At 35.0% G+C, this 13336-nt stretch overlaps 1 protein-coding gene across 4 annotated transcripts in view; it reads left to right on the forward strand.

Moving 5' to 3' along the window:
• LOC138701923 (uncharacterized) overlaps window positions 1-13336 on the forward strand; it is a 441575-nt gene that overhangs the window by 74743 nt on the left and 353496 nt on the right. For 3 of the 4 annotated variants that reach the window (XR_011332723.1, XR_011332724.1, XM_069829286.1), the window contains exon 1: window positions 11543-11681. The exons of the other annotated variant lie outside the window; for it this stretch is intronic. The gene's annotated coding sequence lies outside the window, so the exon portion shown is untranslated. Of the gene's footprint in view, window positions 1-11542; window positions 11682-13336 lie in introns of those variants that run through there. 4 annotated transcript variants of the gene reach the window in all.

Below are 13336 nucleotides of genomic sequence, written 5' to 3' on the forward strand. Positions count from 1 at the left end.
TTTTGTGCGAGATCGTGCGTATTTGCTTGTTTTCCGCACAGAACCAATACGCGGTAAGTGTGAAATACCACATTTAGTATTCCCAACGTAACACACATAACAATTTCCCTCTTCTTACCGCTTAAGCGCGACATTTATTTTACCGCTTTAGGCTTTTAACATATTATTTTTAGAGACGTTTAACATAGTAATAATTATAAATTGGAAACTTACCACTGCAATTTCACCTAAATTGCAATGTTAATTATTGTTTTTAAATATTTGCAAAAATTAAGTAAAGTCTACTACTCCACGAAACTTATTGCATTCCTGATACAAGTAACATTAAGGAAGCCGTGAAAAAATCAACAAGATTCCAGATGCCGATGTTATTACTGCAATATGTTATATAAATAATATTGTTAAAATATTAAAATGAAAAATAAATCATTACATAACCTTACCGTTTGCTTTAAGTTCGCATTTATAGACTGGGGGAGGGGGGGAAGACAGACGTATATCACGGCCTGCTGGAGTATAGTAAACACAGAAAACATTTTATAGCAACAATGTTTGAAGAAAGATATTTTGGTTTTCCGAAGTTGCCGTCATTAAACAGAAACCAAGATGGAGATTTCATTGCAACTAATTAGAAATTCGTCTTTCAGGTATGTAATAAACGATCTTCGCACAAAATAATGTACGATGCACGAGCGGTATGTTTGTTTTCATGTTCTCGGAAATTAAAAAATCTCAACTACGTTTCGCTTTTTCAGTCTTTTCCTCGAACATGAAAACGTCAACATACCGCTCTTGTAACGTATATTACTATTGTATGTTCTATAACGTCTGATGTTAAAGGAGAATAAGGATTTGACCAATATGGTGCAGTGGAAACGAGCAGAAATAAAGCAAGGCTGGATATAATTTAGTATAATAAAATATAGTTAAATAGAAAAAAACAAAGAAGTATAAAATAATATATGATACAATAATTACATAAACAAGCACAGAACTTTCCTGGATGGACATTCAACTGTGCGAAATACAATATAAAAATCTTATTATCAGCTTGTAATCAAGAAAGATATAACCCTGAGGTACAGTATTACAGTAATTTTGATATTGAATCAGTAACCGAGAGGAAGAGGCTTTGTATCAAGTTATAGTACCAATATACAGGGTGATTCACGAGGATTTACCGCCACTTACGGAGCTTATTTCCGAAGACATTCTGAGCAAAATATGTCATATAAACATGTGTTCTAATCTCAATATTTTCATAGTTACACTGATTTGAAGTTTTTAGTAAAATACCTTTTTTCTTTAGTTTTAAGGGTAAAAAAATATTTCAAATAGTGAATGAACTATTCAGAAGTGTTATTTAATTGGCTAGTGTTCTGAAGCTAAAGATGTGTTGTTAATGTCTTTCTATAGATTTATTTTTTCAATTTTTAACTAAAAATTCTTACACACTTATCACAAAAATTGTTACAAATCATACGACATTAGGAATTTGATTCTTTAGAGTTTAATTATGCATCCTAATGTACAGTCTTAAAGAATTTACAAGAGTAGTGGCGTGATTTTTAACAATTGTTGTGATAAATGCGTAAGAAAATGTAATTTTATAGTTAGAAATCGAAAAAAAAAAAAAAAAATCTGTACGAAGCAACTATGGAATTCACAACACATTTTTAGCTTCGGAATACTAGCTAATTAAATAAATAAATTTATTTATTTAATCTGTCAGGATTAAAGCCATAAGCCCTTCCCTTCCATCCTACCAGATAGCACATATAAAAGAAAAAAGAAATACGAACACTGATGAAAATAATACAAATTAAATTAATGCCCTATAGAGAGTCAACAGGGTCAAAAGAACACTATAGAGTTCATCGAACTAATACAAAAAAAGAGAAAAAAAGAAAAGAAACAAAAACAGAGATAGCAATGATGATAGTGATTAATAATAATAATAATAATAATAATAATAATAATAATAATAATAATAATAATAATAATAATAATTACATTACATACTTAATTGTCAATTCTACAACAGCATAGTTATAATATTTATTATATGTCATGGGTTAAGCCGAAGTAGCGCAACCTGATAGATGTTCAACAAGAAATTCCATGAACTAGTATGTGATTTTTAAATTTAAATTTGAATTTTGATATTGTCCGACAATCTCTGACATGGTCAGGGAGAGAATTCCAGAGGCGTGGAATCGGTATGCTGAAATATGATGAATAGTAGGATGTTCTGTGCAGAGGAATAGAGAGAAGGTATATGTTCCGGGTTCGAGGTAGTGAAAGGTAAACAAAACGAGATGCTAGGTAAGTTCTGTCAAACAAAATGATAACTGCAAAATTCTGTCAAGTGACGTAAATAAATTGGCGTGAATAAACATTGTTTAAAGGCAATAATGCTGTTTCTTTTGTTAACTCCCTGTTTCAATCTTACTTTATACATTTTTCTGTAACTTCCAACTTTAATTCCCCTACAAAAAAAAAAGTAAAAGTGTCCCTTATTTTCATGACAAATTTATGGCAAGTTTAACGATGTAGTATGCTACCGGCCTTACGAAACACCCTGTAGGTCGAATATGTAATCTGTTGCCATCTCAGAATGTCACGAGTTCATCGTTATTATAAAAGCTGGAGATAACTAATTTATAATTCACTGTTGAAGGAGTCCTTGATGTCTGTTCTGTTTAAGCTATAGAACAAACTTCTCTCTTATAAGCGAACTTACAAAAAGTGATGGATTTCCGGTTTTCTTTGGACCGGTTTGTTTATATCCCCAAGTCGAAACTACACCACACCACTCCTTCTCATAACAGCAAGATAAAATATTTGGACGCTAATGTAAACAAACATATGCTCTGATCGGAGTCAGCCCCTCTGTACGCGTGTGCACGTGAGAGCTGGCCATAAAGTTCAACACCGAACAGTTGGATTGCGCCTGGGAACTGGTTTATATTCCTGCCTAGTGTGGCGTGTTCCATTTTGTTCCATTTTTAAAGCGAGCCTTTATGACTCATATGCAAAGCATGTGTGACACCATCAGACATGAATGTTCCCAGAGTACTTCTATTGGCTATAATGCAGTTTTCTCCCCTTCATCATCATCATCATCATCATCATCATCATCATCATCACCACCACCACCACCACCACCACCACCACCACCACCACCACCACCACCACCACCACCACCACCACCAAATAGGAAATGGACCTGACAGAAGGGTCTTTACTTCCGGTAGTTTGTGTACGCGTAAAATTTTGAAAGGAAGAATTATAGAATAGAATAGAACATTTTATTTTCGCTGAAAGATTTAAAGCCATAAACCCTTCTCTTCCACTCAACCAGCCTTAATCAATACAATAGTGACTTAGATATTTAAATTATGAATATTTACAATACACTGGAGATTCTCCAGCAATATTCTTCAGTTAAATTTTAACGACTAGTAGGGGAGACTCGGCTAATTCCGCGATATTAAGAAGTAAACCTATCATACTTCTATCAAAATGTTTTTTGAAAAATATATCAAGGTATGTACGAAACCTTTCATTACCAAATGAGATGAAGAGACCTATTAAAATACAAATATATTTAGTTGTACATACATTACAGTTGAAAAAGAACAACTCGGGTAATTCCGCAACAGTGTGGATAAATCCGCAATAGGACTTGGCTAATTACGCAGTAGTAAATAATTATGAAATACATTATTAAAGTAACATAAAAGAAACAATTTATATGTATCAATGCTTACTTTCTTCAAAGCTATGTGGCAAAACACGAAAAACAGCCAACTTTCGATGTTTCACTGTATTGCGGACAGAGGTGTCGACCAATATCCTTGATTTTTTCTATAGCACTGCAGAGGACATGCCTCCTGTTGAAAGCCTCTCAAAACTTACGTTCACGCTATTGTAAAGCCGCAGTAAAATTATATATGCACTACTGCGGAATTAGCCGAGTTTCCCCTACATGTTTATTTAATTTGAAATAAAAGTAATAACTTAATTTATGAGATAATGTAATTCGATTCAGTTTATATGCAACATGTAAAGCATTATAATTAAGTTGAGATAGCTAGTTGGTTAAACGATGAGAATTAATTTAATAATATTTTACTAGAACTATGTTATAAGCAGGAAACTATAAATGTAAAATATATTGATATAATGAGAAGTGTATTGTATTGTATTTATTTACATTCCATGGTGTACATCGCTTCACAGCTAAAATATGGAACATGTCAAACGAAAAAAAAAAAAAAAAGAAATTAATAGTACTACAAATGCTTAATTATAGTCACAGTCTAGTTGAAACATATACACAAGAGTTTTACAATATAATCTACTAGTGCAACACAAAGTTTTAGTATCAATACTTAATACAACACAGAAATATTCATGAAGCGTTGTTGAATGTCATAAATTCACCTACAGAATAGAAGGCGTGAGAAATTACGTACTTCTTTAATTTGGCCCTAAATAATCTTATGTTTGGAATTTGATTTTTTACATCCAAGGAAGGCTATTAAAATTGTTTGCTGTCATATAAGGCACTCCTTTTTGATAACACGATAGACTTGCCGATGGAGTATGACGCTTGCGGATCCGATCCCGGCCCAGGTCGATGGCATTTCAGTATGTTTAAATGCGACAGGCTCATGCCAGTAGATTTACTGGCATGTTCAAGAACTCCTGCGGGACAAAATTCCGGCACACCTGCGACGCTGATATAACCTCTGCAGTTGCGAGCGTCGTTAAATAAACTATAATTTAATTTTAGAGAAATTAATGGTGGTAATAAGAATGGACATATGTTAGTTTCATTATAACTAAGTAACAAATATTAATCAGTAATTGAAGCGTCGCACAGTGGTCTAAAATCCATATTTAGGAGGACAAATGGAGAAAAATGACATGTAAAAAAATGAAATTAAACCCTTAAATTATTTTTCCTATATAACTGAGTGACACTGAATTGATAATCTTAATCAGCGGAGGTGGCTGCATAGCGAGATAAGAAGCCGGTAACATGCCACATTTCGCCACCCAGCGTTCTTACTCAGCAAGCGCCGCGAGTCTGCCGTTTTCCTTGTGCTATAACTCTGTTGTAAGTGGTCGATTCCATTCATATTTGGTATCAACATGTCAAGTAGTTCTTTAGGTATGTAACAGTGTTTGTTTGTGTTACATTTAATGTTATTATAGCATGTCAAATTAGCATGAATGGACACGGGACGAAATATAAATATAACCATTGAGTGCAGACTTTGCTAAGGTAGAGAAAAAAAAACCCTTTGGTTCGTCCGAAAATGATTTTTTTTCACTTCCTCCACTATTTACCTCTATTTTAAATCTAGTCTTAAGGTGCGCAGATTTGCGGAAGTAATTTATGAGCACTATTCTTTCGAGGTGCAGTAGTGCAATTTTTCTCGGTTGCAGTTATTTCAATATCTGTGAACCGAATCTGCTTCCGCAGTATAATTCAGGGAATTCAAGATGACAGCTTGTTAATTATGTACCAAATAAGCTTTCCGAGTGTCCGAAAGGTGCAATAGTACCTAAAATGTTACATTTTTCTCCCTATAAGATTTTGTCTAAATGCATCCCCCTGTAAGGGGCACTTCTGCTCATACCAACGTAAACAGAGTTTGTACACAAAACAAATGTACTAAGTGTAACTACTGTATAAAATTTAATAAAAATCTGTTAGATAGGACAAAAGTTACTAATTTTGTCTAATTGCGCCCCCCTATAAGGGGTAGTTGCACTTAGACCAACGTAATGAGAGCTTGTACATAAAACATACATGCTACCTGTAACTACTTTGTAAAATTTCATAAAAATCTGTTAAATAGGAGAAAAGTTACTAATTTTGTCTAATTGTGCCCCCTAAAAGGGGTAGTTGTCCTTATACCAACGTAATCAGAGCTTGTATACAAAACATATATGTTCCTTGTAACTGTTTTGTAAAATTTCATAGAAATATATCAAATAGGAGAAAAGCTACTAATTTTGTTTAATTACGCCCCCCTATAAGGGGTAGTTCCCCTTATACTAACGTAACGAGAGCTTGTATACAAAACATACATGCTACCTGTAACTACTTTGTAAAATTTCATAAAAATATGTTAAATAGGAGAAAAGTTACTAATTTTGTCTAATTGCGCCCCCTATAAGGGGTAGTTCCCCTTACACTAACGTAACGAGAGCTTGTATACAAATATACTAGGTTCAAAAAGTTCCCGGAATTTTACTACCATTTTTCGTATTAATATATAACAAGGGATATTATACATTTGTTTTGTTGGTAACATTCATGATGTCATTTCCTTAAAGTTTGTTGATAATGGCAATTATTGGTTTTGAGTTGTAGGCATTTGTTTATCATAGTGTTTTGTTTGTTCGTCGCATTTTGTAATTATGTCCACAGAGCAAAGTACAAACATCAAGTTCTGTGTTTTGCTGGGGACATGATCAGTATGGCTGATGAAGATGGTGATTTCTTAAACAAAATGAAACTGGTGCTACTTGTACGACCCAGTCCCTAAACGACAGTCATCTGAGTGGAAATCGAAAACATCTCCTCGGAAGCAAAAATTTCCTAGGGACACTTCCAAAGGCAAAGTTATTTTAAATGTTATGTTTTATGTAACGACGCTCGCAACTGCAGAGGTTATATCAGCATCGCCGGATGTGCCGGAATTTTGTCACGCAGGAGTTCTTTCATATGCCAGTAAATCTACTGACATGAGCCTGTCGCATTTAAGCACACTTAAAGCAAAGTTATTTTGGAAGTTTTCTTCGACTCTCAGGGTCTCATGCACCATGAGTTCATTCCAGAAGGTCGTACTGTAACGAAAGAATTGTACGTAGAAACCCTCCGTCGCCTCTGGGACGCAGTGAGAAGGAAACGTCCAGAAAAGTGGGTAGAAAACAACTGGTTCCTTATGCATGACAATGCACCTGCTGATCGCGCAATTATTGTAAAGAATTTTCTTGCCAGGCACAACATAACTGCTTTGGATCACTCACCATACTCTCCTGATCTCTCACCACCTGATTACTTTCTGTTTCCCCGTCTGAAAAGTCATCTGAAAGGACGGAGATTCAATGCTGAAGAGGTTATCGCAAACGCGACGAGAGCACTAAGACGGGTTTCACAAAATGGCTTCCAGGCCTGCTTCCAGGAACTCTACACGCGTTGGCAAAAGTGTGTTGTTGCGGAAGGCAACTATTTTGAAGGGAATGCTGTAGAATAGTGTTTAAGGTACGTTGTTTCTATGATGCTAGCAAATTCCGGGAACTTTTTGAACCTAGTATGTATATGCTACTTGTAACTGCTCTGTAAAATTTCATAAAAATCTGTTGGGTAGCTGAAAAGTTATTAATATGTCCCGCTAAATTTGCATTCTAGACCACTGTGCGTCGGCTGGAACAACGTTATAAGTTACATTCGGTAAAATTTATAGGAGCTGCAAAAATGTGTACGCGTACAACGTTGTTCTTATGAGGGTAGCAAACTTTTGAGTGGACAAATTTCACGTGCTGCATTGATGGACAGTTGCAAGCCAAGGAGTATAGCAAAGTAACATGACATACAATATTATTACACGGAAACACGCCGAATGAAAATGTTGTAACTTACAACGTTGTTCTAGCCGACGCGAAGCTTCAGTTAATCTGTTAAGCAAAAATTTATGTAATTTTGACCTAAATGAAATTATTGTCAAACAACCCCTTGTACATCACTCGGAAGCGAGTTCCAATTTCTAGCAACTGGAACTGTATAAGATGAAGAATATAAAGATGTCTTGTGGTGAGGTATAATGAGTAAATTGTTGTGATGAGACCTGGTACTTAGCTGATGATATGTGGATAAATTTTGAAAACGAGAAGCCAAGTAGATTGGGATAGCAGTGCTCAGAATTTGAAATAATTATCTACAAAGAATAGCAGCCTATTTAAATGAAACTGTAAGAATACAAAATAGAAAGACAGCGGATTTAAGGAAATTCCTATGACTGTGTGCTACTTCTATACAGGAATTAGGGTTACCAGATTTTCATACCAATAAGGGAAAGGACGAGGTCGAGCCTTCAGGTGTGATGTTTATTACAAGAAAAATAAACGTAATTTGAGAGAACGCCATATGCACGCCATGCCATATTATTGACATACGTTTGTACATATCGAAAAATGCTTACACTGAATTACTAATTAACAGCTTATTTTATTGTAATTTTTTTATTTGGGATTTAGATCTAAACATTTCAAATGGTTTCTTACTATTAAATTATTTGATAAAATTATTGGTTTCAGTTAAATATATACATTTTTATAAGCTGAATTTATCAATATAGGGAAGAATTGGCTGAAGTTCGAGGAAATTCTGCTACATTTGATTTACTGCTGGAAAATAATCCATCGTGCTAGAGTAAGCGAAATGACTCACAGGTTCAAACCCCATGGTCCGTCCCCCAATCTGATTGACGTTTCTCATGGTTTCCCTCAGTCACAAAGACAAACGTCGGATTGGAAATTTACATACTATGATTCATCTCCTACAATCACTATTATCATAATCATTAAAACAAATTGAAATCCGTTAAAATTTGATATTTTTAATATTTGATGTTTATTTATAAAAAAATTAATTATACAGAGCATAAAAAAATTAGGAACACCCGTATGTTCGGGTGTAGTTCTATTGTAATACAGAAATACAAAAATTAACGTACACCAATAATATTGTATAAAACAAAAAATAGGCCTATAGAAGAACATAAAAAATATACATAATATCAATTTAAGTATTATTGATAAGTATATGTTTAGTAATAGTTAAAATTAATGATATAAAACATGACAATAGAAACATTAGAAACCCTACTCAAAGATCCTACACACGCGGGTATAAACAGACTTAACAACAGCCTTACTCCATACTCTACCGAGTAGATAAGCTACTTGAAGGTAAGAACAGTGAAAAAAACAGCATAGACATTTTACGTCTATTTCCTGTCTCAAAAACTACCCATCCAAGACTCCTCTTCTCTGAGTAGAAACATTAAGTTTTTGTTCATTAACACCTTGCATTTTTTACCAAGAATGTATTAAACTATACTTTCCCTTGGATTTCTCTAAATATGTCCCCTTAATGCCACGTATCATAGACTTGTTATATCTGTGACCATGAGTTTCCCATCTCAAACTACACGTCCAAGACTCCTCTTCTCTGTGTGGAAACATTGCGGTTTTTTCATTAACACCTTGTACTTTTACCAAGAACATATCAAACTCTACTTCCCCTTGAATTTCTCTGAAATATGTCCCCTTAATGCCACGTATCATAGACATTTTGTGTGTGTGAACATGGGTTTCCTATTTCAAACTACCCGTCCAAGATTCCTCTTCTTTGAGTGAAAACATTGCGGTTTTGTTCATTAACACCTTATATTTTTTACCAAGAACATATCAAACTATACTTCCCCTTGAATTGCTCTGAAATATGTCCCTTAATGCCACGTATCATAGACATTTTATGTCTGCAACCATGGCTTTCCTATCTCAAACTACCCGTCCAAGATTCCTCTTCTTTGAGTGAAAACATTGCGTTTTTCTTCATTAACACCTTGTATTTTTACCAAGAACTTATCAAACCATACCTCCCCTTGAATGTCTCTGAAATATGTCCACTTAATGCCACGTGTTATAGACATTTTATGTCTGTGACCATGGGTTTCCTATGTCAAACTAACCGTCCAAGACTCCTCTTCTCTAAGTGAAAAAATTGCGTTGTTGGTCATTAACAACTTGTATTTTTACCAAGAACTTATTAACCCAACTTCCCCTTGAATTTTTCTGAAATATGCCCCCTTATCATAGATATTTTACGTTTGTTTCCTATCTCAAACTACCCGTCCAAGACTCCTCTTCTCTGAGTGAAAACATTACGTTTTTGTTCATTAACACCTTGTATTTTTACCAAGAACGTATCAAACCATACTTCGCATTGAATTTATCTGAAATATGGCCCCTTGATGCCACGTATAATAAATATTTTAAGTTTCTTTCCTATCTCAAACTGCCCGTCCAAGATTCCTCTTCTTCGAGTGAAAACATTGCGTTGTTGTTCATTAACACCTTGTATTTTTACCAAGAACGTATCAAACTATACTTCCCCTTGAATTTCTCTGTAACATGCCCCCTTAATGCCACGTATCATAGACATTTTGTGTGTGAACATGGGTTTACTATGTCAAACTAACCGTCCAAGACTCCTCTTCTCTGAGTGAAAACATTGCGTTTTTGTTCATTGACACCTTGTATTTTTACCAAGAACGTATCAAACCATACTTCCCCTTGAATTTCTCTGAAATATGTCCCCTTAATGGAACGTATCATAGACATTTCATGTGTGTGACCATGGATTTCCTATCTGAAACTACCCATCAAAGACTCCTCTTCTCTGAGTGGAAACATAGCGTTGTTGTTCATAACACCTTGTACTTTTACCAAGAACGTATTAAACTATACTTTCTCTTGAATTCCTCTAAATATGTCCCCTTAATGCCACGTATCATAAACTTTTTATGTCTGTGACCAAGGGTTTCCATCTCAAACTACTCGTTCAAAGCTCCTCTTCTCTGAGTGGAAACATAGCGTTTTTGTTCATTAACACCTTGTATTTTTACCAACAACGTATCAAACCATACTTCCCCTTCAATTTCTCTGAAATATGCCCCCTTAATGCCACGTGTCATAGACATTTTACGTTTGTTTCCTATCTCAAACTACCCGTCCAAGACTCTTCTTCTCTGAGTGGAAACATAGCGTTTTTATTCAGTAACACCTTGTATTTATACCAAGAACGAATGAAACCATACTTCCCCTTGAATTTCTTGAAATATGTCCCCTTAATGCCACGTATCATAGACTTTTCATGTCTGTGACCATATGTTTCCTATCTCAAACATAGCGTTTTTATTCAGTAACACCTTGTATTTATACCAAGAACGAATGAAACCATACTTCCCCTTGAATTTCTTTGAAATATGTCCCCTTAATGCCACGTATCATAGACTTTTCATGTCTGTGACCATAGGTTTCCTATCTCAAACATAGCATTTTTATTCAGTAACACCTTGTATTTATACCAAGAACGAATGAAACCATACTTCCCCTTGAATTTCTTTGAAATATATCCCCTTAATGCCACGTATCATAGACTTTTCATGTCTGTGACCATGGGTTTCCTATCCCAAACATAGCGTTGTTGTCATTAACACCTTGTATTTTTTACCAAGAACATATCAAACCATACTTCCCCTTGAATTTCCCTGAAATATCTAGGCGTAGGACCGAATGTATGACAGGAAATGAACCGTCTGAAGCAGCATGTCTAGAATGTCGGTTATTTCTGGAGAACCCCGAGAAAAGTTGCAAAAAATGCCAGCCCAGACGCTTCGGCATGCAGCTGAGTAGATTAGGGGTTGCTCACCTCCGTCGTTACGCGCGGAAGTTCCAGCTGGCTGGCGGGAGGGAAAACCGCGCCGCTCGTTACCAGTCTGTTCTCAGCTGTGCGCCGAAGCGGTTGTGTCCACGTGCTGTGTTGTCGTGGCCATGATATCGTCTGCCGATTCGCCGCGTCCTTGTGTGGGGTAAGAGCCTCGTGGCACGCATCTGCTCTTGCAATAGTGATCCTATCTTATGGGAAATTATGTGATATGTGTTTGCGTGGTGTGCAAATGGAAGAGTGTGTTTAGGGTGTTGTGTTGTGACTGTGTGGCCTTCATTTGTTTTGGATACGACACGACCTTCATGATTGCTCCGCGTATATGCATTACAACATAAAACTGTGTAACACAGTTTATTATACACAAGGATTTAACACGGAAAATCAATTGTTTTGCAAATACTGACTTTTCTGTGTGTTTTACAGGAAGATTTTATAAGGACAATCGTTAAAATAGACCTAAATGAACCAACAACTATTTTATTTTCTTATAGGTTCAGAGGAATTACTGTAGTTAAATAAAGTTCTACAGGGACATCACTTTATTTTTACCAACATTTTTAACATTAACCTGGCTATACTCGGAAACACTGTTGCCCCCTTCCATTACAGGAGTTTGATGTTGCTAGTGCAATATGTAAACAAATCATTTTACTAGGTATAGGAGGAGAGAAAAGTAGTGTATCCATTTATGTTGTAGGGAAATACGATATTACGATTTTCAGTTTGATCATCACTTTTATGGAATTTATTAAAATACAGTAGAGTAGTAACATTTTTTTTTTCAAAAACTCAACTTTTCAGGCGGCTATGTTCATTATGTAATGTCTACTTTATTTAGCAGATTAATTTTATTATTGGTGTTAACATACAATATAGAGAGTGGATTTAAATTGCGGGGGTCATAAGTAAAGGGCTGTAAGTGCACTTAAATTACTTTTGAGAAAGTGGGGTTTAAATATTTAAGCTTTCGTAAAATAGGTGAAATTTTTATTTAAATTTTATGTGTGATGAGATTAAAATATCCCTTTGCCACTAAAATTTTAGATACTATAGCTTACACTGGATGCACTTAACTCATGTTATTACAAATGTCACTAGCATTCCTTTGCTTGTAGCCACCTCAATTCAAAATAAGCTAATCTGAATTTTTAAACAAGTTGCTGAAAATGGTTGCCGTTCATTACAATGCAGGCTTCAATTCTTTACGAATATTATTAAAAACATTTTGAAGCATATTCTCTGAAATTGAATTTATCGTTTCTTAAAAATAATTTTTTAGTACGATATTATTAATATAGGTTCTTTCTTCTATAGAAAACGCAACCATATTTCTGAAACACACTATACACTGCAGTGTTTACTTCAGTGCTTGAAGACTTCGAATGCAACAGCGGCCGTAAGTTTGTGTGTCTGACGGGAGCAAGTACATTAGTGAAGGGGTGGGAGTGAAGTACATTCAGAAATGCAGGTAGACTACAATAAAAATGCAAGTAAAAATAAAATGATGTCCTTGTACAATTAACTTCACTGTTTTTTTACTTGTGTTTTATTTAAGATTGAGTTTCACACTTCAAGTTCCATGAGGCTGTGGCAAAAAAAGACACAAAATTAAATAACGTTGTTGATACATAGGAAAGTCAAAATCCAGACAGAATACATCTTAAAATCCATGTTGAATCTTTCGTACACTACTTTTAACACTTGAATATAAATAATTGATTAAATGGCGATCTTACTCGTGTTAATTGTGTGAGCTGTTTCGGTGCTTCTTCACACCATTCTCAGAGCCTACTAGAT

The sequence above is a fragment of the Periplaneta americana genome, chromosome 6 (assembly GCF_040183065.1).
Source record: "Periplaneta americana isolate PAMFEO1 chromosome 6, P.americana_PAMFEO1_priV1, whole genome shotgun sequence".
Lineage (NCBI taxonomy): Eukaryota > Metazoa > Arthropoda > Insecta > Blattodea > Blattidae > Periplaneta > Periplaneta americana.